General features: G+C 38.1%; 1 long non-coding RNA gene across 1 annotated transcript in view; it reads right to left on the minus strand.

Moving 5' to 3' along the window:
* The window catches only part of LOC105442118, a 37534-nt gene extending 33498 nt beyond the window's left edge, over nucleotides 1–4036 (minus strand). Inside the window, exon 1 of the long non-coding RNA XR_972292.2 lies at nucleotides 235–4036. This is a non-coding gene — a long non-coding RNA (uncharacterized LOC105442118). The remainder of the gene's footprint in view (nucleotides 1–234) is intronic.
* Between the last annotated feature and the right edge of the window lie 16052 nt (nucleotides 4037–20088).

The raw sequence follows: 20088 nt of genomic DNA on the forward strand, positions 1-20088 counted from the left end.
CATTCAGCATATTCAGTGCGAAGACTCGTAGCCGTGACATATAGGTTAAAATGTCAACAAGGAGCAGGATGAAAGTGCGATGTCATCTAAAGGTGTTAAATGAACTCTACGACTGGGTAATAAAGGAGGTAATGAACATCCTGATGAAAGGAACAATCAGATGACAAATTAATGATACATCGTTAAATTGCAATTTTCACAAGAAAGGAAAATAAATTGAGTAGGCAATCTTACCTTATGATGTATGCTATCCTGGCACCCCTCTGCTTAGAGTAGACTCGTCCAGTGTGTATATTGATTTGTCCTCAGCTACATTATTCCATTTGATAAGTAGGTAGGGCCAGCTTCATGTCAGATGGTAGTACATACACAGTGATGTCATTCGCCGAGTGACGTCCTCTTGTGTATTTATATTCCTTGAATCACTTTCACTCAAAAAATAATGTCTCCCATTCCTTCGGGAGCTCATCTGATTTGCAGAGATGAGGCATTTGAACGGCAAACAGATGACACTGAATCCAGGACGCCATGTTTATGAAGATGTGGTTCGAGATTTTGGAGTGGAGGAGGGGGAGGGGCAGAATTACCCATGTAGATGAAACGAAATGTTAATTTGCATTTTCCGGAAGGAATCAAGTTCATGGAGACTTTTCACGAAAACCTCTTCAAAAGCAATAATTTGTCCATTCCTTTTTTGCATTGAACGTTTTGCAACATTGGTTTTTTATATGAGCCTTTTCATATAGTTTTGGAGAATATTGTTGCGGTACAAAAGTCAGATTTTCTCGATATCAAATATGCATGATGAAATGAAACCAAACCGTTATACAAAAGAAGTCTTATACGAAACACATTCACCATCAAATTCCAATGACTCTATCTGGGCACACCTAAATATTAATGCGATACTTGAATCTGAAGGATTTTCTCTGAAACACTATTATGATCTGTTATGAATCCATTCATTACGAAGGTGGATTGTTTAGCTTTCTTAGCATTCTCTTTCATCTCCTCACCATAAAACTCGTCAATGTTTATATAACGTGGGAGGATGGCAATGGTGAATTGGTAATCGTTTTCCAACCATTGTCGGTTTCGCCATCGACATGCAAATGGCCTTCATACAATATTGAAGATCGGGGTCGATAGGGTGGTTGAGCTGAGCGATGCAACGTGGAGCGAAACACTGCCATCATCATTGCCAGTCATGCAAACCAGTCAGCGTGTCTACTGCTGGTAATCAAATTCTGCAGCTAACGTTTTCTTCAAGCTCTTCACTCGCATCTAAGGGGTTGGATCCTCGTATGCGGACGACATGTCCTGCCATATTTTCTAAGAAGCTATTAATATGCTCGGCTTCACGAGATTTTATCATCATCGAGTGACCTCAATTCAGAAACAAGATGACAGCTTGTCGATGATCATCAGTAGATAGTCTATGACCCGACATCCTTGGGGCTCTGTTTTGTTCAAGCTTTACAGAATAGTTTATAAGGAGATGATAGACCACTCTACATAGCGAAATGATGGACTTGGAATTTATTCCATTTAATCTTCAATTGCTCCTATAAACTGCCTTTTATATGAAACAGCCGTTCTATTTCCGGTTTCAGTTCCCGATTCTGCTAAACAGGGTTAATATGTATAATAGCTGAAACTGGCTAACATGCTATACCTTACATTGTCACTTTCAAATTGTTGTTTATATTGGCAATTAAAGGAAATGTCATATCTTCTATTGAAAAACGCAGTGCCTTCGGAAGTTGTATGGCCTTATCTGAAAATCATAACTCTAAACCCTAGTATGAAAAGTAGTAAATGACAGTAATAACTTTATTGATGGTTAAAAATGAATAATAAGATGTCGGTGTCTCTTTAAAATAGATATAACATCAAAGAAAGGATTTAAATGGCAATTCCGATAGTCAAATGGTGTCTTTATGGTTGATATCTAGTATTGCCTAAGAAAACAAATCAATATAAGCGACTGAGTAAAATGTAGCAGATATTCTTTGATTAAGGAAGATTATCATGTACATGGGATATTCATAAAATTATTTAGAGCGTTTGAGTAATTGTGCACAGAACTAACATAACAAAGAGCGAAATGAATGCGTAGATGGATACGTAGAACATTGAAGAGAATTGGCAGAATTTCATAGGATTTATTCCTATTTATAAGAGTAAATGATCAATGAGTTGTAGGAAAAAGATCGGGGAGCTGGATTGGCTTTTTCGCCTCTTCGCATTCTGAACAAGGAATCTCTCTCTCCCTCTTTCTCTCTCTTTCTCACTCTTGTTAGCAATAACAACGTCATCACGATGTCATTTCGTCGCTACTATCTCACGCTGGCATTGCATCTCACCATTTGTATTGCATGCACTATTTCCCCTCCGAAGCCCCCGCTTCCATTTGTGAAATTAGTCATTCCCCAAAGACTGCAGTACGCAGCAGAGCCGAGGGACCAATGCCTGATGGGTAGAGGCGGGCATTGTTGAGAGAGTACTACATCGGTTTCCCACGCGCACACACACTTCACATGCAATTACCACCGCGCCTTATCATGATGTGTGTGTGCGTTACCGAACGAGCGAGGGTGAGATATAAGCGCGTGTGTATTGTGTGTGTGTGGGAGAGAGAGAGAGAGAGACAGGGGTGGGGGTGCTGTGTCATCGGGGGTACTAAAAGGCAGTTAAGCAATGACATTCGGGCAGTGGTAACAACCTTGAATTATTCATGCCTGGAAAATTGGGTTGTGCTTCTGTGACGATGATGAGAAAAAGGCCGCCATCTACGTGATAATGGAAAGGCAGGGTTAATGCCTCAGTCACACCTATGAGAGCCGACACCAGACCGATCACAGACCGAACAAGCAATTACATCCCCTCCAATGGCCACCAATTAGGCGGCTTGGAGTCGGTGTTGAGTCGTGTTTGGTGGTGTGACTGAGGTATAATCGTTTCGATGGGTAGATCACTAGCGGTGAATGAAAAGTTCATTAATAGTCGCTTCCCTAACCCCGGTCTAAAGAATCCATGCCATTCAGTACTTTGCATTTCCCTTTCGCGGAAATATCCCTCCCTTATAAATAGTGAATGTGAAAGTTGCCGATTAAATTGCATTGAGGAATATGAAGCTCGTTTCCATTTGCGAGCATCTAAAAAGTAAGCAATTTCTCTTTTACTTAACGAAACTGAAGTTAGTCTGATGAACATTAAACATGACATCTTTTATGTAAATTTTAATGTCATAGTTCGGAATGGGGATAGTTAGATATAATTCAATTTTCGGGTGTTTTGAAAACATGAAAAGTTAGCAGAGGACCAGTTTTAACGTTAATGCCACAGGCCTCTTTCATTATAGCATAAATTGGTACGAAACCACGCGTGATTAGGACTAACTCGACAGTCTTTGTTTTTCAGTGCAACGATTCCCATTTGGGTCATAGTTTTAATCAAGAGAGATAATCAAATTGAACATTAAACAGATTAGATCGTTCACCTTGTAAACATCTTTACAAAACAGCCTTTTCTTTACTATCGTTTAGACTTTACTAAAGAGCATTTTCAAACAATCCTAGATGCCGGTTCAAGAGGGGACATTTCAGAGAGCAAGAAACTTCATATTCAATAAAAGTTATTTATCTTAAGTTGTGCAGCCCTCTGTTCAAGTCTCTTTTGACTCTGCGCGACTATGGGCGGTAATTGAAAGGTGAAATTAGATCCTTTGTTTTTTGGCTCATAAATCACCGTTAATACCTTAGATGTCAGACGGGGCTCAGCAGGTACTGGCGCAGGCTCGTCGAGGGATTTCCCGCCTATTTGCCTCAAATCTCCTCCATTAGACATCCCTTTCTCGCGCCTAATCTCGCACCGAGAAACGCCATACGCTTCTCATATTGAAAGGAGCAATTGCATCGTCGGCTTTACATATGGTAACGTGTAGCTTTGAATTTGAGTTCTGGTCATGCGATTGCCTTGTGAAAGAAACAATGTGAAAATGATTTCAAAATATTGCAATTCGTGCAGCACATTAGGTTGTCATCAAACTGATTTAAAAAAATAGCCAAATCTTTCTTAAAGTCACATGCATCGTACAGAGAAATGTATGAAACCTCAACCTCTAGCTCTTAGTACTGATTATTTCGAAAATGAGGGCGTTTGAAGGGCCACCTTTTCATTGTTTGTTTTTTTCTTTCTATTATACTTTATCATATTTAAATGAAAAGAACGAAAAAGGCCAAATCACACCTTGCCCAGAACTCTACCTTCTCTCTAATGCTTATATTTAGACAAACATGTCTAAACATGGCAAGATTTACGCCAGAATAAGCCTGTAGAAAATAATTGTCATCGTATTATGTTTTTATTTTCTTTCCCATAAATGTATTTTCTAAAAATATGACGCACGCGACGTGATTTTAAACATGGTTTTTTTTTCTCCACTAGAGAGCACAGCAGAAAGGAAAGGAGGAAATAAGAAACAATGGCTTGTAAGAAAAAGAGAGAATAATATTGTATTTTTACTTTTGAATGCATTATATTACGGCTCGCTGGTCCCTTGCTTGTGGTTAGGCAATGTAGAATAACTAATGTGATTTAGTATTAATGGACATTTGCAGGATTTATAATGATATGAAGACCACCGATCAGTTTACACCCAAAGTGACGGCATGCATGTTTGTTTCAAGAAAAGGATTGGAAGAAACTCTCTCTCTCTCTCTCTCTCTATATATATATATATTTATATATATAAACAAAAACTTCATTAAATTTGGACCCGTTCTTGAACAATTGGATTACTTTCGATGTCGTCACCGGTATTCAAAGTTCGTTAATTTGATTTTAGAAAAGGGTGTCACATAATTTCTATCCTACCCCAAAACATCTTCTCACTCTCTCCCTGTCTTTGTCTCCATCTTTCTTGTTTCTTTATGCTGAATATAAAACTAACGGGTAAATTAAATAGAGATAATAAATCCTGCCAACATCGCTTACATAAGATGTCCATAAATATGTTAACGATATTTTAAAAGGTTAGCTTACGAAAGAGAAAATATTAGCGGAATAGCCGTTGTATATGTTAGAGCTATTAAATAAGTGTTTAACGAATTGTAAACCAAACTCGTTTCCTTAAGTTTAGATAGAAATTGGAAGCTAAATCTGTACGCCATCCATGCTTCAGATTGTGTACAATGATGACTTTTTAAAAGTGATTACAACGCAATGATTCGGTCCAGGATAAACAGGGACTTACTTCGTAATAGGTGGTATAATAATGATAACAATATTAACAATTTGATGTATATATTAACGCTTTTTCCACAACATGCAATGCGCTGTCCGTTAATTTTGGGACAAATTAAGGAGAATTGTAGAGGTATGTTTTAGATGCTCTTTTAAAAAGAGTCAAGGGCAGTACAATTTCTTAACATTTGCAGGGAGTTTGTTCCATAGTCGTGAGACAACGGATTGAAAAGCTTTAAAGCCAGCTTGTTTTGGCGATTTGGGAATGCGATAGGAAGGAGCTGAGCATAGGTGATAATGCAGATGACGAAATGAATCGGGCAGGGCTACGGCAGGGCTGGATGATATGTGATACGTCTAGACAGTCGGATATATCAGCTTGAGTATTACTGTTACATCTAAACGGTATCCAGACCTTCAATGTTTTAAATATTTAAAACACTTTCTTATTGTCTGAAGTTCGACGCACTTTGCTTTATCCATTGAGAATGAGGCAGCCTTTTGACATACGGCGATATGTCAATAGAGTGCGTGGTTTATGGCATGGGTATGTATGCGCCCATAGGTAATGGGTATAGAGGATACTGACTGAGTTCACACGTAAGTGGGAGTGATACACAGTGACTGAGTTCACACGTGAGTGGGAGTGATACACACTGACAAGTGAAAGTGAGATGAGGTGAAGTAGAGGCCAATGTCAAGGGATGATAACACTGGGTCGCAGGTATCAAATGAGGAAGCGCCAATGACGACATCAGTTAATGTTTAATGAGAGCGGCCCAGGGTCGTGTTTACACAATGAATAATGATTATGATGCAGAACGTTGTCCGTTTTGTCAGGAGAAGGTGTGCAGGTGCACAGATATGCACCTGTAAAGTAGGGTCGTTGACTTTGCTACCCTTATTTATAGTGTTTATCTCTCCCGGCCCCCCCCCCCCCACACTTAGGGTACGCATATGCTCGTACCCTCTTTTTGAAAGCACCCCCTATCTGAGGACTGCCAACATTTCCGAACCCCCCTTTCGCGGGCTTTTCACGGGCTTTTCGCGGGCTTTTCCTGCCTTGGAGACCCCCCTAAATCAGGAAAAATGCTCAATGTACCCCCCTAAATTCGGAATAATTTCTCAGGAGTCCAAAGAGATAAGAGAGAAAAAGAAAAACACCCCTTTTTAAAGAAATCTCCGGGTGAAAAGTCAAATACACCCCTTTTTTCACAAATCTCGGGCCGGACTTTGTCGCACGAAAAGTACCCCTTTACCGGACATTTTGGCAACACGCATGCGGTCATTCCGACCTCTGAGTGGGGGGGGGGGGCGGGTTATCTCTCTGATCAGTCCTGGTTCAACGATAATGTAAAGTGTTTGCTCAGGACTCTACTATACGTACATTCTGTCAAATGTGAAATCGGTATGCTTATTTTTGTTTAAAAAAGATGATGGCTAAAACGCAAGATATGAACACGGCTGGCTGGTTGTTGACGTACACGAAGAGACGTCGGTGATTGTTCGGTTCGGAAGAGGATGACTGATGTTCCATTTTAGGATTTACGTGTACTTTGGCAATCCGGGAGACCACTATCGTCCATTTAACGATGAAAATGAAGCATTAAAACGTCGGGCGGTATGCTATGAATCCATCACAAGATCTAAGCCAAGCTGGGGCTTGTAGAGGCAGACTGAGGAGGGCCATTTCTGCCGAGGTGAAGGCTTGTTTGCTTCAGGATGAGACAGAGTACTACCTTAAAACTGCAATTTACGAGTGAATGTGGCTTCTTTACAATCGTAGTCCCGAGTCTAGTAAATACACATGGCCGCCATGATATTACAGTTGCATACACATGGTAATAGGCTTACATAGTTGGATATAATACATTGTACCAATTTCAGAACGTTAACATACCCTTTTCCTTTGATGGGGCATTATATTCGACTTCACTCTAGTCTGACCAATGCCTAGCTACCACGAGCCATGGATAACAATCTTGTTTTGATGCGCAGCGTAATGAAAGAGGGATCTCGGGGCTTAAATTAAAGCTTTAACACACAAAGTGTCAACACTACTTGGGTTTTAATCTCAACTTAAATTAAAATGGGCAAACGACACCTAACCCCAAGCCGACACCCACATATATATTGTGCAGGTGGACATAAGCTAAAAGCACAGATATGAATGTGTGCTCAAATACATTTCGACATTGTATGGAGTTCAAATGCCTCGCTACAATGTAAGTCAGGATGCACCCAATATTGTTTTGTTCCTGGTGACTGTATAGTCGAATATGCGGCATGACCTTTGACCTCTGGGTTTTGGGATGGTTATCAGAGGCGGAGCGCAGAGACCCTTCATTTCTAGCAGTTCTATGAGCCAGGCAACATGTTCAAGGTTACTTGTTATGAGGGAACTATGAGGGTCGCTTTCTCCTCAAGGTTGAGAATGTATTTTACAATGTATTTCAGAATTTAAGGTACATCGAAACGAGATAGTTTGTGAATATGTATATTGTTAACGCAGTACATGAATACTTTAAGATCTACCGTAGATAGCGAAGGTTGATATATCAATACTATCATTGTGAAGTTATCTGGTAATAACTGCGCAGTGGAAATTATCAACATATTTTCAGGTAGAACTTTAAGTTGTACTGCTGGTTCGTTGTGCCATAAAACGCTTTAGATATTTTTTTCACGTCATACCACATTTAACAACTCACATTTATAAAAAGGATAATTACTAGAAAAATCCTTACAAAATTTCTCCCAAAATGTTAATTTCCTTGTCTTAGCTTATCCCTGAATACATGATTGCACCAATTGAGTATTTCTCTGTAGGAAACCGTCGATGAACGGATATTGTTATGCACTATTGAAGAGCAACACGTTCCCTGACAGCATTCTAATATCAATGTATTTTTAACTCTATTCACCGTAGCCTACATACATCAATAACTATGCGGGTTTTAGCCAGGTTTGAACGTACATACATATATCACTATAGATGCATCTGACATGTTTGAGCATACATACATAAATTGCTACAAGTGGGTCTGACACATAAACTCTAAGCGTACTTACATCAATATCTACGTCTGGGTCTGACAGGTTTTAAGCGTGTTCCATAAAAACAAAATGGCCCCTCTTTGCCATGGGGTGACGCCCATAGACCACCAATCCTTCATGTTACCCGACTTTTACGCGCTTCAGTAAGTTTGCATGCACCATATAGAGCCTGATGATCTAAAGGCGTCGACTTAGCCTTTAATCCAGGCTATCCTACCTTTTATTTCCTAACCTAGTCTTTCATCCAGGCTATTCGAAATTGTATTTTATCATTTGTGTTTGATTCTTTGAATCGTCTTTTTAGGCTGTCTCTGAGTCCGAGACTGTGCCCTTTATTCTTCCGTTGTGCTGAGATGTCATAATCTGCAAGCAACCGTTTCCCGGCGCCAAAATAACATGCCTTTCATACGAATGTGATGTGAAAGAAATCGACCGGATTTGTTTGTATTTTCCAACCAAATCGATTATTGTGAGATATGTTCAGATTCTGTTTAAAGCGGATAAAAATATGGGAATATCGAAATCAAATCTACGCCAACACTACTTGATGAATAAGTGTTAGATAGTTCTAAAGATATTACGTAAAACAGCATCCAGATGTGTTAGTTGGTGCTGCAGTCAGCTAATAATAAAGAAAATCATATTCAAAATATTCTCTTGAGAAAATCCACAAATAAACATGATAAGGCGTATATGAAATTGACAAGTGTTAATGGTAGTATGTGTTGCCAATTTGATAAAATAAATCGGTAGGTAAAGATACATACGGCATAACTGTGCACGCCTTGCGAGTGTGCGCAATGATATAGTCGGGCAAGCATGAAAGCAGGCGATAAATACCAACATACACCAGGGGGAGGTTTCACAAAGATCTTAAGTCGAACTTAACTCTAAGTTAGACTTAACAATTATGGAAAGCCATTAGCATCATTGAAAATATTTTGTGAAAGTTATTTTAAGAGGCATTAAATGTTGATTAAAGTCATTCATATTTTCTATTATCATAGGAGATTTTATGTTCTTGATGTGGAATTCATGAAAAATCTAACATAAAAAAAATTACTTTTGAAGATATTTTTTTTTAAGGCTACAAATGGCTCTCGAAAATGTTTAAGTTCACTTTAAAAGTGTCCATGTATTGGTGGATTGATTTTTCGAAAGGAAACAAATATACATTTAAGTCCAACTTAGAGTTAAGTTCGACTTAGAATCTTTGTGAAACACCCCCCTAGACAGGTTAACAAAAGCATACCATCTGACCTGATAAAAACGTGCGAAAATTAAAGTAGCTTAAAAATAGATATATATGCTACATCTAAAAGCAATGGTTTATGAAAACTCAAAAAAATATAAGAACATAACAGCACAGAACATTTATAATATATTTGCATATATTCATACGTAACAAATGCCACGCACTGTTCTATTCAATGAAAAACGAGTATTCCAAAACCACTTTGTATAGATACGATATATATTATCTTTTAAAACATATAAGAAATGTAATTGCTTCGTAAAAGGAAGGGTTTAAAAACACACCATGCTTCAAACCAAACTGATATTCATTTCATTTTCTTCTATCCCTTCGTGCACTCAAATGTCAATTTGTTTCAAATATATTGCAATAGAGGACACACATTATATTAATAATAATGAAATAATGCTTAAAAAGGGGGCTTTTAACAAGGGTCAAAGCTGCAGGGCGTGTATAGATTGTTAAAAATGCAACTGATAAAAACAAAATAAATAAAGACGCTTTCAAACCAAATGAAATGTATGCCTTAAAAACTGCAACGTGCATTTGCACGCAACGAGGGGATATTTAGGAAAGAAATAATGCATATCTGTGGTATTACAAAGTAATCAAATTAAACCTATTGTCTCGTATATCATTAGAGTTCTTAGAAAACCACACATCAGTGTTTGGACAAAACATAATTTTATTTTTTTCCACACAGCCTGAAAACCAGAACTTCATGTTTAAATTTAAAATTTAAAAATCTTAATTCTGGGCACATTTTAAAGATCACAAATCCATTTACTACTATATAATTGTTGGTGAAATTCACGCTTTGATAATTAAAAAACAATAGTGTTGTAGTAACAATAGCTTCTTCATCTTCTTTACAAATTATGGAAGAGCTGAAATGTTCGCTCCTCTGTTGAATTTCATATTTCATTATTGCAACAATTGGTTTATTGTGTAATACACTTTGCTCAGTTAACTAATAGCTTTTGGTTGGGAGGGAGAGGAGGGTCTTATTATTTAACAATGTTAATTGTTTAAGATTACACAACAGAACAAATATACATGTCACGTAAACAAAATTGTCTGTATATCTTAAAACAGGTTGTCACCAAAATATAGGAGGTGAAACCATGTTTTTTTCAAACAAAATAAAATGAACTTGTTATAGCCACAAACAAAAACTGTTTATCAAAAAGTGTTGAAATAGATCAAATTTTGCGCAGTGAATTGTCTGTGTGTTCACGTGTGGGGTGGGGAAGGAGTTTACAGGAATTCTTAAGTGTTGGTTAATTTGCAGGGATTTTACACAAGTATCAATTATCAAGAGGTCGGGATAGGTTTGTGTGCTACTTTCTAAGCTGTGAGTTTGTGCAATTTTTGTCTAAAACATGAATACATCACAGAGACATCTCCTAAACTCAAAAGTAATAAAAAGGAATTTACGATTTTCACTACGCTCGGTGAAAAATGGACAAATAAAAACAAACATAGAACAATGCACAAAGAGAGGGCCATTTTGAATTTTGGTTACCATAGTAACTTATTAAGAGGAACCTGTAGTCTTACATAAACCCTAATAGAGTACACCTAAACAAATCCATTCTTAGTAGATCTATATACATTTCGTATTAGTACAGAATGAAATAGGGATAAATCGAACCGACATTGTGTATATTAGATACAATCAATATTTTCAGAAGATTAATAAACGAAAACTATAGCGTGCTCCCCTTATGACAAAACTGTTTACACTCATAACGAGACCTTTAAGTCCTAGAACCTCGTTGATGTAGATGTGGTGGTTGATTGTGATGCTGTACTGACAGCGAGGCGAGTCAAAGGGTTAAAGTTCAATTAACATTCCGTCATCCTTCATAGAGCTTCTAATGTAGTCAGCAAATGAGTTTACAGGGTTAGTGGACTGGTGATTGCTTCTCCGGCAGACTGGGGTAATTTGAGCATGCAAAACAATATCCGCAAGATGTGTACTTGCATCAGTCTTTTTACGCTTGATCGATGATTAATATTTCCTCATGGATATGTTTATAAATGAGCTTATATTGTGCTTCATTCTAAAATGGTGTTATCATATTATGAGAAATGGTGTTCGGTACGATATATATCCTTGAAATTATTACTTCTGCGTCGTATTGTATTTCAAATTAATATTTAGCCCACTCGGCCTATGCATGATGTCACTTTACACACTTAGATGAGAAGTAACTATACTATGGCGTATCATTCGGATTTTGAATGGTACTAAAAATAGGGATCACCATTCTTGTGCTGCAGTAGACGGAGGCGTGTCATTTTAACAACCGTTGATTGAGAGATGTGTATATGCACCAGTCAGGGTTGTGAACTTGCTTAGCAGGGCAGATGGCGCGGTAATTAAGGTTGACTTGGCATGGAGCGCGCTGGTTAACTTGGTAAAGCGTCACTGGACTGAGTAAAAAAAAAATGGTGGAGGGGGGGGGGGGGGTCAGACAACAACGCTATAGTGCGTGAGCGGAGACAGGATGGTAGTGCAAATAACTCGCCTACGAAACACCGGGAGCGGGGCAGCATTACACGACCGTGTCTCCGCAAAGGTTACACGCCTACCTAACAGACGAGTGGCCACGATGTTTTTGAGAAAGGCAAATTATTTACAATCCACTCTGGACTATCTTGGAAACGGTAGGGTTGGCCGAATCAGGTGGGTTTTAAGTGTGTAATTCATATGAAGTCACTTTACTCAACGGTGCTTGTTCACCAAAAATAGACCTTCCCGTTAAAGACACATAGACTTTGGGGATGTTATAAATAATAAAGAGATTCTAAAACTAACCTGCCTCCAACTTTTCTCTGTTATCACATTATAGGGTTTTATATCCCAGTCATGCTCGTAGTTTGCAATGGCACATTACTTATCGACAGGCAAGAGGCCATTCACGTTCGAGATGACGTCACAATACAAATTAACAAAGAACACTTGAATTAATATATCATTCACAGGATTCATTCAAACATATTTTAATTAACTTCTATACCCCCACTCCCCTTTACCACACCTCTTTCAATGGCGGATATTATGCCTTTTCTATCACACCCCTTCCCATTTACTTCGTTACCTTCTACTACCAAATCCGATCCCATTTTCTCCAAGCATTTACCCCCTACTGTCACATCCGTTCCTATTGACTCAATTACCGCTATTAATTGCACCCCTCCCAATGGACTCCATTACCTGATTACCCCCGTCGAACACACCCCTTTCTAATGGATAAACTCCAAGCATTACCCCTTCTACCAGACCCTGCACATTTACTCTGTTACCCCCGACTACCACTCCCCTTCAAAGGATTGATACCCCCTCCCCTTATTTACTACTCCTTGCACCCCATTTTCAGCCACGGATGATGCTTGATGACAGATATCATCATTGCATGGATCGTCTAATGAACTAAACTGAGTATCTTCTCTGTCAATTAATGTCCAACTGGTACTATCAAATGAATTAAAAAGCTAATCAGCTCTCTCTAGCAAGGACAGGTTCCGAGAATAGAATTAATTCCTTCAAAAGCGACAAACAATACTTGTCTTTAAGATTGTAAGAAGAACAATTTGAATAATGATTGAAGGAGATACCGTTTTGACCAGATGATTTTCTAGATTTTACAAATATTTGTATTAACAAGTTACGCCTTAAAATTGAATCAATGGCTTGCTATTATCTGTTAAAGTTAATTGCCAATAGCTTAAGAGACTTTTTACGATTTAGTAATAAATTTTCTTCAAAAAATAATATCAAAGACAGCAATCAGCTGACACTCTGTATAGGAGAGAGTTGAAGCTCTTACTTTTAGGCTGTTCGGCTATTGTGATTATATGCAATACCAGGATTGCACCAAACTGAATTTGAGAGACATTAGTGATTTTTATAAAAGGAATAATATTTAAATATTATTCGATGCATAGGAACAAAATTAACCTATATCTATTTTGACAAGTTAAATAGAGACTTTTTATATTGTACATGCATTTTTCCATGTACTATGTAGTCTTTACTGTGTTCATTTTCATTTCGTCCCAATTGTAGCTATTCCCCTACACATGAACGTAAATCGTCTGTGAAAGCTTTCCATAATCATGGAGGTTTGGCGACGGAACCACTACACATTTATTACATCCCTTGATTATCAATCTGCATTCATATAAGCATCGCAGTACATTTCATAAAGCCGGCATAATACAATGCTCTCCCTCCAATCTACGCAACAAAAGGTCAAAGGTCATTGAGGTATGGTATCTCGTAAACAAAACACACACACACTCAGACATCGCCCATTAGGAAGGGAGTATGTCTTATCCATGGCATACATACATCTTTTACTATCAATACAAATATACATACACGACCTAAACGACACAAATCGAAAGAATCACGTGACGTTAATGGCGCTCTCGTTATTCAAGACATATGGACAGCATTGTTAATCATAAAATTGTTAGTATATGACTGACATGGACGGGAACGAAATACACAATAAACTCAGTGACAACTTCAATTCAAAAGTAAAGTTAAACACATTACACCAAAATGATTCCATTGGCTCACTAATATTGACTTGATACAAAGGAAATGTTAGAATTTTAGGGAATTAATGATGTGATACATTATTCAGACATGTTACAACTAAATCAAAAGTGGTTTCATTGCTGGAAAAATTAAGAAATAAAAATGACCATGCTCAGAATTAAAACAGTTAGCGATTCATCCTTATTTATAATCATTAATCACCGAATTTGTTATTGAATACAAACATTGCCTATTGAGAAATTGAGGCGAGTTTTTTATTGGACGATTTCGTGTAGTTTACATTATTTCTATAGTATAGTGGGATAACGTTAGGTTTGAGTTTCTAAAACACATCTACACCCACGGTCAGGATAACGATTTCAAACTTGCAAAATTAACAATTATTCCATTATGACATCTTAATCTGGAGTTTGACATAATTTATATGAACATATCCCTCATCAAAACTGCGATCTGCGCTGCAAAGACCAAGCCAACCTCTACATACGGGTACTTCCTAATCACTGGCCTCGTATTAACCACCGGAACATCCGGGGTATGGCTGAGCAAAGTTACTCCAAATGATATCAACTATTTAAAGATGTAGCTGGACATCAACTTGACTCGCGTCAGCCAGGCAATCTGCGCTGCAGTGACCATGTCGATCCCTATACCCAACATTGGCATATCTTGCACTATGGACTCTTTCTCTCATCAACTTTGCAGTTATTGGTGTAATAGGGTATCGAGTAAAGCGTTATATACACAGAGATACCAAGCGGTATCATCCGTTTCAAGAAGCCGCAACACAGAATAGTGATCCATACTACTTTGCACAAAAGCCTATGTTTCTATAGATTATATGGCTTTAGTTACTTGCCATCAATGACTCCCTTTAAATGTCGAATGAAACGGTCAGTGCGCTCAACCTCGACGTCTGTCTCTCATCATATGATTCAATGACATTTCCGTTACCATTTCCACAAACAGATGTCTCTCATTTTCTTCCACGCTACAATAATAAACCAAGCCCCATTTCATACATTCGCTAGTAAGCTGTAGTACAGTCAGACACAATATCCATGTTCAATGCATCTTCTACACATTGCTATGTGTCTATTACCCCCCTTGGAATACCTAGGGATTAAGCTCAAATTGCATAGTTTGTCATGTAGGAATTTACAACGTGCTTGCACGTTTCATAGTATCTTTGTTCTTGCGTGTGTATAGGTCACGTGATTGTTTTGTGCAAGTCATGTGATTATTTTGTACAGGTCACGTGGTTATTGCGTACAGGTAATGTAGGATCGCCTAGCGCTTTTTTCCGGGCGCCTTAACCATCAAAGGAGTCGGATAGCACACTCGAAACGACCGGGCTCATGCAAGCCTCTATAGCGTCTGCACTCCAGCGCGGCGCCTTGCGTGGCGCGTGTACAGAGGCGCCATTTGCCCACATGACTATATACAGAGTATCCGTATTCCAATAAAGGCATGGGGCGCTGTGGCGCGCGCACACTGACGCCATTACCCACAATGCATCATTTTTAAGTATCGCTTTGAAACCGGAGTGTTCAAGTTCGAAACAACAAATTCGGGTAGAATTCCCTTTGACCTCATGAACATCTAACAAGGAACATCTCATGAGATAAAAATGAACCTTTTCGTCATTTTGCCTCAAGGTTCGGATCCCGAAGTATCCCTTTGAAAGATGACTTTGGAAGTGGAGATGAGATACAAGCGAGGCGCGTGAGTCCGGGTGAACCGAGTGGCTATTTCGCAGAGGGTTAGAGGGATCCAGGACAGGAGATGGATCGTCAAAGAATAAGAGAACATCGCTAACTAACTATACTCGGTTTGGTGAGAACTGCGCAAGCCATGAAACAAAGATAAAACACAGTGTATACCTACCCAGTGGTAACAAACTCTCTACACTGTGAGAACCATTTGACAGGTTTCATAGTCAAATTTAGAAACATCGTCTTTACTTTGCTTTAATTGAATTATCAATCACTCTGAACTTTCTTTCTCAGAGATCTATAACATATTTCGTCCCGTTTCATTTGGTAATCGTCTCCTTTTTGAAACCTCTATGAAGACGTTCTACTCCCTTGAAGATCAGAAGTTGATACTGGACCCACTTTCATAAAACTGCAACAGATACATGACAACTTGAACTTTGCTCTCAGCCAATCAAAAGCTAGGATTTCCGTAGCTTATAACAGTCCTTGCGACTTGTTATTGATTACAGGATTCATGAAACGTGGTCTTGGTTTCTTTGGTGGTTTCACTGGTGGTTTATCTTTGTTTCGCTGGCTCGCACGTCTCCCTTTTCTCTAGATATCCGCTACTAAGTACAGTCTATATTCGTAAACATGTTTGGCATGGGGGCTATAATTATCTATACTAAATCGTGTCCAGTTCCACGCACATGCATACATGTGACTGTACCTTTGAAAAAATGGGGGGAGGTAGGGATGAGGAGGGGGAGGGCGGCAAACCATGCTGTCTTGTTGAACTAAAAGAAACAAAAACTTTCTACTGTAATGATCATGGTCCTTTATTTCAGTGATTTATCTCACTTTCTGTCCTTCCTTTCTACCTCCTGAACTCTTGTAGATTCGAGGAAGAGAGGTAAAGGATGATCAACTAATAAGGGGATGGGAAGAGGGTGGGGTTGGTATAGGGATGACGGCAGTGAAGAAAACCAACAAACTCTCTTTCATGGTTTTTCTCTTTTTTTCGACTACTTTACTCTTTTTTTTGTCAGCTGCCCGTTCCAATAATCCAATACTCGCGGTTGAATTAATAATAATCATAACTTGTCACCTTAAAAGGGCTTCAAGTTTATCAATTCTATCCGATATATCTTTGTATCCGTGCTAACTATGCTGATAAACCCTACTGCTGCCCGAAACTTATTGAAATGAAACTAACCAAGATGAAACAGAGGACGCAGTCTGTCGAGATTGCTTACATGTAACAGTCCGTACAATGTTTGTTGACACAAGATGTGTAGGATGGTCTTTATCTTACCGATTTGACCTTCGATTCCCATACATCTTTGAATGGATGTGCTTGCAAAACGAACACTAATAGTGCTCGTCGAGTGTTTTTTAAGATACAAATCGTCTGCTTGCAATGGCGTTAAATCTCTGTTAACGTAACGCCCTCGTGGCCTCAAGCAATCATGTATGTGTATGCTCGACGAATATAATCCACGGCGTAAAATAGAAAACAAAATTGAAACTTTAGGAAGCATTCTCATCTGATATCAAATCGAAAAAGAAAAAAAATTGTGATTGGTAATGAAGGTTCCTATTAGAAGAATTCGGTTTTTGTGGAGGTGGAAAAATAAGGCTCTTATTTCCATACGGCCTAACATACACAAAATCTATACTACAAGATTTATTTTGCCAGTATAGGTCTCGTATTCACATTCTACACACTTAACAAATAGCTCAAACTGTAACGATATGTGATCTAAACAGAAAAGGGGTAACATATGAATGTTTGCTCATTTAAATCTAACCAAATATTGAGTAAATATCTACCCAATATTATCGCAATTAAACTTTTACCCTTTAAACTTGAACGTTCCCTATGTTAACCCAATTTGGGTGAAATTTTACCCAGATTGTATTAGACGTGTATGCTATGAAGCAGCTTTTAGTTAATCTACCGTATTTCATATTGGTAATTTAGAGACAGACTTTGGTTACTAGAAATAGAATTCGTTGCCACGCTTGCATTCATTCGTAAGTAGCGAATGTAATTACTACACTATTGTTTGATAATGGTAAACATCATGAGTAGCAAATGAAATTTAGAAGTTCAGCTAAATTAAAAAAGTTTTCTTTTGTAAAAAATAACGAGAACAATTATCAGTCGAGTTTTGTTGTTGTTGTTGTATTTTTTTCAGTGCCTTCGCTACGTTTTGTTTAAATCTAGAAATATTGCATGAAGAGCTGCATTGATGTGCGTGAAGATGAATGTGCTGTTGGTAATGATGATGGTGGTGATGATGACGGTGGTGCAGATTATGTTTTAAAATATGACGACGATGATGAAGGGAATGACGGTGACGATCATGATTTGCGAATACGAAAAGCCGGAATTTTGTTCACTATTAAGTTTTCATCACTAAAGTTGCGTCGATGTATTGCAAAAAGTCATAGCTAACTGAAAATATTTATTATTAAACGAAACCTACTATTAAGTTGTTGGTCATGATAATACCATTTTACATTTCATATTGGTAGCGGCTTCGATTGGTCGAATGAGAAGCATAGTGCAGGACCCACTTCAGTTTGTGTGAAATGAAATGTAATCCAATCTCTATCAATTATTTGTATCGTTGGATAAAAGGGTTCGCAACCCCACTTAGGGTTGGGTAGGACGTGGACATGAGTTTTATTGAATTATATGGCACTAGTAACTTAATTCACAATGTAATTGCCTCTCACTTCAAATTATTATGATTAAAATGCCGCACAAGCTTGTACGTGGAAAGGAGACCCACAGGGGGAGTATGATACAGAGCATGTGGTATAGTATGTTAGACACTGAAGCATATATAGAGACAAAGGGAGGGGTAGAGAGAGAGAGAGAGAGAGATGTGTGTGAGAGAGAGAGATAGAGAGAGAGAGAGAGAGAGAGATGGAGGGATAGAGGGATAGAGGGAGAGAAAGAGTGGGAGATAGAGTAAGAGGTTAGAGTGTATATATTAAGCCGAGGTATTAGGCGGGAACCAACCCTGGATGATATCAGGAAATGGTAGGATGATGTAGGAGTAACCATGGTAACCGTGTTGAAATGATCCCTCGCACACACATCCGTTGTGATAATCTAATGTCACAGGATTAGTAGCATACATCAGACAGCGTATATTGGATGTATGCATCGCCAATCCATTAACGCGAGATTATTGAAAACGTACGAAACCCTTTATAGCCAATCTTGGCAGCTTCATTATTATCCGTTAACTTAGCTTCATGGTTTATCTTTTTTCCCTTTAATTTTTTTGGTAATTAATAAGCTCCCAATATTCACAAGACTGCCATTTTCAGACCATGCAAATTGAGTGTATGCATTTATAGAAACAACCATTGAAAACTTACATTTGTGGGGAAAACCTTTTAAAACGTTTGCATTTCCAGCTCATTATGGCGACAAATTATGATAACCCTAAAATGTGTGAATACTTTTCCATAGCAGCTAATGTACAGCTTCAGATTTTCTCAGTCAACAAGCTCAAATTATCAAATAAGACAACTTACATTATTCAAATGAATTAAGTCAATATGTCAATATTCATTTTTGAAAGATACAGATGGTCTGAAGGATTTAAGGGTTAAAAATCTTTACAGTCAGATGCTTGTAGTTGAGCCATCATTAACAAAAATACATTTTTTCCTCACTTAGGACAAATAGTATTACAAAAGGTGTTTTTACAGTCTCAATATGTAGACTATGTTTTGCAGTACACTGCTTGTAGTTGAGATGGGTACTTTAGATATCTAATGGGAACCCGTTTAGATGTAACTTGTGATTAAATGGATCGCTATCTCAGTCATTACCGATCCAGCTGATGAAGATAGGTAATGGCACGAGGCTTTGATCGAAGCTCAGGCAACCTATTTGTAACTGCCAGGCATATTTTGCGATCATAACGTAACCCTGTAATTGAATTCATACCAGGAAGGGGTAGCTGATGGTTTTAAAGCATGATGGTTCAATGGAATTAATAGGGAAAATCTAATGTCGCAACCTTTAAGCATATTCATAAAGCTCTCGAGCCCATTTTATTATGACATTGTTAATTCACATCAATATCGATATCTTAATATCCATATTTGTGTATGAATTTTGCAACCCATGATTTGTTTTAATATTTTTAATATTTTGTATGCTTGTTTTTGTTGTTGTTAGGCTTTATCATGTTATATATGAATGATTAGAAATATACATAAATGCT

The sequence above is a fragment of the Strongylocentrotus purpuratus genome, unplaced genomic scaffold, assembly GCF_000002235.5.
Source record: "Strongylocentrotus purpuratus isolate Spur 01 unplaced genomic scaffold, Spur_5.0 spur5_scaffold_18, whole genome shotgun sequence".
Lineage (NCBI taxonomy): Eukaryota > Metazoa > Echinodermata > Echinoidea > Camarodonta > Strongylocentrotidae > Strongylocentrotus > Strongylocentrotus purpuratus.